The 8,811-nt window shown below is 50.9% G+C and overlaps 1 protein-coding gene across 4 annotated transcripts in view; it reads left to right on the top strand.

The window, feature by feature from the left end:
* The window catches only part of pak4 (p21 protein (Cdc42/Rac)-activated kinase 4), a 164,899-nt gene that overhangs the window by 22,437 nt on the left and 133,651 nt on the right, over window positions 1–8,811 (top strand). Inside the window, exon 1 of one of the 4 annotated variants that reach the window (XM_072489943.1) lies at window positions 1,556–1,576. The exons of 2 other annotated variants lie outside the window; for them this stretch is intronic. The gene's annotated coding sequence lies outside the window, so the exon portion shown is untranslated. Of the gene's footprint in view, window positions 1–1,555; window positions 1,577–8,811 lie in introns of those variants that run through there. One more of the 4 variants, XM_072489944.1, reaches the window with a different exon arrangement.

Genomic DNA, 8,811 nt, shown 5'->3' with positions numbered 1-8,811 from the left:
ATCCACCTACCCTGCACATCTTTGGGTTGTGGGGGCGAAACCCACGCAGACACGGGGAGAATGTGCAAACTCCACACGGACAGTGTCCCAGAGCCGGGATCGAACCCGGGACCTCAGCACGGTGAGGCTACCCTGTGTAGAGCTTCTTGAGTGTTGGTGGAGCTGCACTGATCCAGGCAAGTGGAGAGCATTCCATTACACTCCTGACTTGTGCCTGAAGATCAGTGATCTTCAAACCTTTTTTCAGGGGGCCCATTTTTACCAACCGGCCGAGCTTCGGGATCCACGCCGGCCGAGCTTCGGGATCCACGCCGGCCGAGCTTCGGGACCCACGCCGGCCGCCCTGCGCGACCCACGCCGGCCGCCCTGCGCGACCCACGCCGGCCGCCCTGCGCGACCCACGCCGGCCGCCCTGCGCGACCCACGCCGGCCGCCCTGCGCGACCCACGCCGGCCGCCCTGCGCGACCCACGCCGGCCGCCCTGCGCGACCCACGCCGGCCGCCCTGCGCGACCCACGCCGGCCGCCCTGCGCGACCCACGCCGGCCGCCCTGCGCGACCCACGCCGGCCGCCCTGCGCGACCCACGCCGGCCGCCCTGCGCGACCCACGCCGGCCGCCCTGCGCGACCCACGCCGGCCGCCCTGCGCGACCCACGCCGGCCGCCCTGCGCGACCCACGCCGGCCGCCCTGCGCGACCCACGCCGGCCGCCCTGCGCGACCCACGCCGGCCGCCCTGCGCGACCCACGCCGGCCGCCCTGCGCGACCCACGCCGGCCGCCCTGCGCGACCCACGCCGGCCGCCCTGCGCGACCCACGCCGGCCGCCCTGCGCGACCCACGCCGGCCGCCCTGCGCGACCCACGCCGGCCGCCCTGCGCGACCCACGCCGGCCGCCCTGCGCGACCCACGCCGGCCGCCCTGCGCGACCCACGCCGGCCGCCCTGCGCGACCCACGCCGGCCGCCCTGCGCGACCCACGCCGGCCGCCCTGCGCGACCCACGCCGGCCGCCCTGCGCGACCCACCATTTTCTCTTTCCTTGTTTGCTGCTGACAAAAATGGAGGAAATGGTTTGAGTCCTTTGGCCCTCGTACACGCTCCTCCAATGGAACCTGTTGGATGAAGGTGAAGCCTTCCGGTGTCGGAAAGTATGGAGTCTCCATCTGTCCAAAGTTCTGCGCTTTTTTTCCTATAAAATTTTATCAAATAAAACCCCCCCCGAACTTGTAAAAAATAAGTAAGAACAAAATGAATAAAATAAATGAATAAAATGAATAAAACCGCCCCGAACTTGTAAAACGAAAAGCTGTAGCCGGTTTTTAAAAAAAGCGGCCGCACTGTGCATGTGTGCCGATGATCAGGCATGCATGCGCAGTGCGGCATCATTTTATTTTCCATGTTCGCGGCTATTTTGAAGGCCGCTCGCAGCCGCCGTTATTAACAGCCGGCTGTGGCGCGCAGATTTGCGTGATCGGGAGCACCGCGACGGACGGCTCTGCGACCCTCCTGACACCCACCCGCGACCCTGGTTTGACAATGCCTGCTGTAGTTGGTAGACCGGCTTTGGGGAGTCAGAAGGTGAGTTACTCGCCTTGGATTTCTAGCCTTTGGCCGGCTCTTGTAGCCACAGTATTAATATGGCTAGTCCAGTTCAGTTTCTGATCAATGGTATGCCCCAGGAATGGTATTGCGTCAGTGATGCCTGCCTAGTTTGTGCACACAACTTCTGGAGTAAGCCTTGAACCTGCGAACTTCCTGCCTGGGCACCATCAATAAATCAACCTGGCACAAAAGAGAATCATAGAAAGTTTACAGTGTAGAAGGTGTCCATTCTGCCCATCGTATCCACTCCAACCAACAGGGCTTTGCTGCCTCGTAAGCTAGGGCGTTTCAAGTGATATCCGAATACTTTTTAAATGCGATGAGGGTTTCTGTCTTTCCAGTTATAAGCCATGTGGAGCAGAAGACTGAGGTTCAACAACAATTTCCATTTATAAAGCTGCCAAGCTCTAGAATCACCCCCGATTCTTTCCCTCGCTCTGTAAAATCTGCCTCTTTGAATATGGTCACCAGTTCTCATGTCTGTTTATTGGCTTGGTACCAACTATTGCCTAATTACGCCCTTGTGAAAGTGCCTTGGGCGTTTTTGCTATGTTAGATGCTGTATAATGCTTGTGTGTGCCTTGACCCCCCTCTGTCACACTCTGCTGTATGTGTGTTTTCCCTTTGGTATGTAAGTAAAAGTAAAGTCCTCACATAGTCCCACCTGGGCTGGGATGGTACTGCAGCTGGCTTTGTAAAATAAGGCTCCTGCTCACTGCTGGAAAGAGATGTTGAGGAGGAAGGGACTGGGTTCAGCTCTAATTGCCAGCTCTCTGTTGCTGGTTCTGTATGTTAAAGCTCGTATATAATGGCCTTCTCGCTGCGGTAACCCAGGGATTTTGCGTCATAATACTGCCAGGCGTTAGTGTCTCTCGCAGGTGAGGAAAAGGAATTGGACCATTACAACTTTCACACCTGTCTCATTAAAGGCAGACGCTTACACATTGGGTGTTAAATCTCTGGTAAGTGTTAATGTTCCTCATCAGCATTTAACACTCTTACTGGAGCAGCGATGGCCTTGCAATTCGAATGGCTTTTTCATCAGTATCGGATTAGTAGGTGCTGACTTCAGTGCCTGATTGTGATCTCAATGACTCAGACCTGTGGAATTGCTGGTCGGAGTGGCTGAACCATGTATCACGGAGCTGTGGAAAGTTTAAAATGGGACCCCATACTTCTCCGCCAAGCTCGCGGAACGCCCCTCCGGAAACAAATCCCTCATTCCTACCACCCCCTTGCCCTCCCAGCCCCAGAACCTCGCATCTAATCTAGCCAGTTCAAACAAGTAATTGGCACAGATCGGTGCCACCTTTGGCACCGTTCCCAACTTAAAATGCTGCCTAAATTTCCTCCAAATCTTCAAAGTGGCTACCACCACCGGATTGCCCGAGTATTTCCCTTGGGATAACGGGAGTGGCGCTGTTCGAAATGTCATCTTGCTGAGCTGGTGCCACTACAGCTCTTGAGTCAGAAGTGGGTGTTGCACTCCACGGTTGGCCTGGCATTTTAATCCAGAGGATGGACAGGAGCGCAAGAAATAGGAGCAGGAGCAGACTTGTATGAGGATTCAGGGTAAACCATTTTGGACAGATATAAGGAGACATTTCTTCACCCAAAGAGTGGTGAGCCTGTGGAATTCATGACCACAGGAAGTAGTTGATGCTAAAACATTGAATATATTCCAGATAAAAGCAAATTACTGCGGGTGCTGGAATCTGAAACGAAAGAGAAAATGCTGGAAAATCTCAGCAGGCCTGGCAGCATCTGCAGGGAGAGAAAAGAGCAAACGTTTCGAGTCCGATGACTCTTTGTCAAAGCTAACAGACAGAGAAAGTGGGAGATATTTATACTGTGGAGTGAGAATGAAAGATGAGTCATAGCCACAGAAACCCAGGGAAACCGGGTGCTAATGGCCACAGAAACCCAGGGGAAGAGTGCGAATGGCAGTCCCCAGAGAGGACAAAATATGTGAAAGGTCAAACAGCAGAGAAACTAACATCAGAGGATGAACTGGAGATGTGGGAGGAGGGGAAGGGGAAGCAATGAGGAGAAAGGTGGATAAGATTGTGTGTGTTGGGGGGGGGGGGGTAAATATATATTAAGAAAGAAAGAAATGGTAAAAGACAGTTAAAATGAAATGGGATGAGAACAAATGGGTCGAGGTGGGGTAGAGCTGATCATCTGAAGTTGTTGAATTCGATGTTCAGGCCGGAAGGCTGTAGCGTGCCTAACCGGAAGATGAGATGTTCTGCCAGTTTGCGTCGAGCTTCACTGGAACATTGCAGCAGGCCAAGAGCAGACATGTGGGCATGGGAGCAGGGTCTTTTGTTAAAATGGCAAGCAACAGGAAGGTCAGGGTACTGAATGCACACAGACCGAAGATGCTCAGCAAAGCGATCACCCAGTCTGCGTTTGGTCTCTCCGATATGGAGGAGACCACATTGGGAGCAGCGAATGCAGTAGACCAAATTGGAAGAGATGCAAGTGAAACGCTGCTTAACCTGGAATGAGTGTTTTGGGCCTGGGATGTGAAGCATGGAAGAGGTAAAGGGGCAGGTGTTACACCTGCGATTGCATGGGAAGGTGCCATGGGTGATGGGAGAGGTACTGGGTATGGTGGAGGAGTGGACTAGATTGTCTCGGAGGGAACGGTCTCTGCGGAATGCTGACAGAGGGAGTGAAGGGAAGATGTGTTTGGTGGTGGCATCACGCTGGCGAAAATGGCGGAGGATTATGCTTTGCATACGGAGGCTGGTGGGATGAAATGTGAGAACGAGGGGGACTCTATCCTTGTCCTGGGAGGGAGGAGAGGGGGCGAGGGTAGTGGCGCGGGAGATGGATTGCACACTGTTGAGGGCCCTGTCAACAACTGTAGGTGGGAAGTCACGGTTGAGGAAGAAGGAACACATTTTCAAATGTGGGCACACGATAGCACTGTGGCTTCACAGCGCCAGGGTCCCAGGTTCGATTCCCCGCTGGTTCACTGTCTGTGCGGAGTCGGCATGTTCTCCCCGCGTGTGCGTGGGTTTCCTCCGGGTGCTCCGGTTTCCTCCCACAGTCCAAAGACGTGCAGGATAGGTGGATTGGCCGTGATCAATTGCCCTTAGTGACCAAAAAGGTTAGGAGGGGTATTGGGCTATGGGGATAGGGTGGAAGCGAGGGCTCAAGTGGTTCGGTGCAGACCCGATGGGCCGAATGGCCTCCTCCTGCACTGTATGTTCTAAAGCACCATTTTGGAAAGTGGCATCATCGGAACAAATGCGACGGAGGCGAAGGAGTTGAGAGAAAGGGACGGAGTCCTTACAGGGTGTAGGGTGCGAAGAGGTGTAGTCCAGGTAGCTGTGGGAGTCAGTGGGCTTGCAGTGGATATTAGTGGATAGTCTATTGCCGGAAATGGAGACAGAAAGATCAAGGAAGGGAGGTGTCTGAGATGGACCAGGTGAAAGTGATGGAGGGGTGGAAACTGGAAACGAAGTTGATGAGTTTTTCCAGGTCCAGATGGGAACATGAAGCGGCACCAAAATAATCATCAATATATCGGTAAAGGAGTTGTGGGAGGGTTTGCGGATAGGCCTGGAACAAGGAATGTTGCACATACCCCATAAAAAGACAAGCGTAGCTAGGACCCATGGGGGTACCCATTGCTACACCTTTGATTTGGAGAAAGTGGCATGAGTTAAAAGAGAAGTTGTTGAGAGATAGAATGAGGAGGAGGAGAGTGGTGGTGGATGGGAATTGTCCGGGCCTCTTTTCGAGTGGAGTTTAAATAGTGGAGTTACGTTAGCCACCCTCCAAATTGTAGGAATTGTTCCAGAGTCTATAGAATCCTGGAAGATGACCATCAATGCATCCACTATTTCTAGAACCATTTCCTTAAGTACTCTGGGATGTGGATTATCAGGCCCTGGGGATTTATCAGCTTTCAACCCCATCAATTTCCCCTTTTCTCTGTGAATACTGATCTCCGTCAGTTCCTCATTCTCACTAAACCCTGCATTCCCCAACATTTCTGGTATGTCATTTGTGTCCTCCTTTGTGAAGACAGAACCAGAAATGGTCAGACGTCCGAACAGGAGGCAACTACAGAGCTCTGGGGAGAGCACGGGGCAGCGCGGTTCCTTTTGGCATACTCTAGTCAAACTCCGAGGCGATGGACAGAATAGCTCCGTATCCGGGTGTAGTCCTTGGGTAGACCTGAGCCATTTGGAGAAGGAATCTCTCCGGTTTCACCCCCCCCCCCCTCGTGTGTGTGTGTGTGTGTGTGTGTGTGTGTGTGTGTGTGTGTGTGCGCGCGCGCCCGTGTCCATGTTGGTGTGTGCGTGTACACAGCTTTGAACTCTGGGACAATGGGGATTATTGTCCAGAATCTTGTGTGAGGCAATGGTTTGTATGCTGAAAGCGGTGACGAATGCCATTGAGCTGTATCCTAGCACATCATTGCCTTCAGGAGAGATGAGGGAGGACACTTGAGGTGAGATGGGGAAGTTTCTGGATCATGGAAATGCCAGTGAAAGTCAGCCTGTGATTATTGCACCCTGGCAGATACATTTCTTTCCACTTAATACGACAGTTCAAAACAAAACCATTCTAAGACTCTGAACAATCAGTCTACCTACAGGTCCAGACATGATCCTGTCATTAGTCAGCCTGACTGTTAATAGTGCTTTAGGTTCTGATCATTTATTAATGTAGGTGTCACACCTAATGATGTAATGACGTATCCAGCTTTTCTTGGAATCTATCTGACTCAGTATGATTGTTCTGCTGTCTTGACTTGTATTTGGCATTGGTTGAAGTGAATTGGCAAATTGAGGTTTTTAAACGATGTCTACATTTAAAAGCATGGTAATGTAGTCCTTCAATTTAATTGGTGGAAGTCTAAATTGAGTATTGCTGAGAAAAGAGACTGGTTGAAGCTTTTTATCACACACTCATCAGAACACTTCAAGAATAAGCGGAAAACAGAAATTTATATTGTATGAGACGAGCATGCTGATTGGTTGTCAAGTACCTCTCTGGTAGTGGCATTGCCATAGAGAACCCACCAAGTGACTGACAGTTAACTGCCAAGCATTGTTTGAAATTTAAACCAAGAAATTTGACCCTGATTGGTCAAGACATTTGGCTGAGTAATGAGTAGCGAATGGCTGTCACTTATTTTGTTTTCATCTGAAACAGGCGCAATGTGTGTACATATACTTTCTGTCTGTGTAGACCAGGCCCCCTCTATTAATATATGTAGCTTCCAGTACACACTCGCGCACCTCACTGCGAGCTTGACTGACTATCTTAATTTGGCTGACAGCTCAATCTTTGGCACACTTGAGGATTAATTGGCAAATGTCCATTGGCCGAATGACATCTAATGTTGGACACTTTTGAGTTTTACGTGTACGGGCTGATTGGGTATGGTCCATGCCTTGGTCGTTGCCAACAGTTGCTGCAACATGCTGTTATGTTAATATTCTTGCCAAGTGCCCTGATGGTGGCCATCCTGTGGCTCTGCCCAAAGTGGAATATACCAGTGATGTAGCTGGCGTGACATCTGCAGCTTCCAGAGCCCAGAAAATTCCTGTTGATGGGATGTGCTGCTGTATGTGTGACTGCTTGCCAGAGGAGTGACACCCAAAGGAGGAGATCATGCTACATGTATCACACTTGATGTGTTGTCACCTAGATTTGTTGCCTCTAAACGCTTTAACTTTGAAAACAGGCAGTTTTCATAAGCAGATCGAATCTCCAACATACTGAATCTTTCAGACTTGAGTGATGTGGGCGGGATAGGGTGCTAGTGATGGGCTAGTGAGTACCGATTAATAATGGTCCGACACATCAGAGATTACATGGGCTAACCCCCCCCCCACTCTGATTTGTCTATCTGCTTCAAAAGTGGTGTTTGTTAGCCTGCGATCAGATGGACGTTCAGGCTAAACCTGCTGATCATTGACTTGGTTTGAGAGTGGGAAACTTGCACTGAAGCTCACTATACAGTACCTGATTTCCTAAGTGTTCACAAGTTATTTCAGAGCTAAGCCCCAGCTCTTTAGTTCCTTTAAGTAACTTTGAATGTTGTTACCTAAAGTCTTTTTTGAGAGACGTGCTATCAAAGCTTTTCATCTTGCATTCACCAGGACAGGCTCAAGGCTACCAATTGTAAAGGGAACAATCATTTTATACTGTATGAGAAGAGAGTGTGGATTAGTGGCAAATGGACTCTTGAAACATTGCCATGGGGAATGTACCAAGGAACAGTTAATTGCCAGGGATTTGTTTAACTTCAAACCAGGCAGGTAGACTTTAGTCAAAGCATTTCCATAGGGAATGAACCAGGGAATGGCTGTCCCTGAAGTTTCGGTTCAGCTGAAGCAGGTGCAATGTGTGGACATGCTCCTTCTGTCTGCAAAGGACAGGGGCCCCGAGTGTGAAGGTTTGTAGCTTCTAGCATGAGTAAGTGAGCCACACTGCGAGCCCCACCGATAATCTTGGTATAATCAGGGTAGTTTAGGAAGTGCTGTCCAGTCATGGGATAATGTTGGACACCGTTTTGAGTTTTGCAACCGTGGCCTGGTTGGGTACAGTCAGCATTTTGTCTGTTGTGAAGAGCTGAAGGGGTGTGCTGTTGGATGCGATCCACGTTGGGGAGTACGGCCAACATACCTGGCATCACACTGGCATTGAAATTCATATACGGCATTACTCATTTGTGTGATAGTTACAGCATCTTTTTGGCTTGACAGTAGCATCCCGTTAGGGGAGGCGGTGGCGTAGTGGCAGTGTCATCTGGTTCACTAATGTCCTTTAGGGAGGGAACTCTGCCGTACTTACCTGGTCTGGCCGACATGTGACTCCAGGTCCACAGCAATGGGGTTGACTCTTAACTGCCTCCTCAAGGGCAATTAGGGATGGGCAATAAATGCTGGCACAGCCTGCGACGCCCACATCCCATGACAAATTTTTAAAAATGGAGAATACTACTTTTGTTGCTTATCCATAACAGTTGCGGGAAACGGCTAACTTCACCCGTCGCTCAAAGTTTTGAGACAGTTTACCATTTCCAGTCTAATCTGAGGTAAACTGGGCACTTTTTCAGGATCGAAAGCGGGACCCTAGGCCCATTCGTGAGTTTGCGCAATTTACCGTAAGAAATTACCTGATCAATGTCGCTATTATCCCACAGGATGGCATTGATGTGCCCTACTTCAGCGTCGGTA

Source organism: Scyliorhinus torazame, chromosome 25 (assembly GCF_047496885.1).
Source record: "Scyliorhinus torazame isolate Kashiwa2021f chromosome 25, sScyTor2.1, whole genome shotgun sequence".
Classification (NCBI taxonomy): Eukaryota; Metazoa; Chordata; class Chondrichthyes; order Carcharhiniformes; family Scyliorhinidae; genus Scyliorhinus; species Scyliorhinus torazame.
This window is presented reverse-complemented; position numbering and strand designations above follow the sequence as displayed.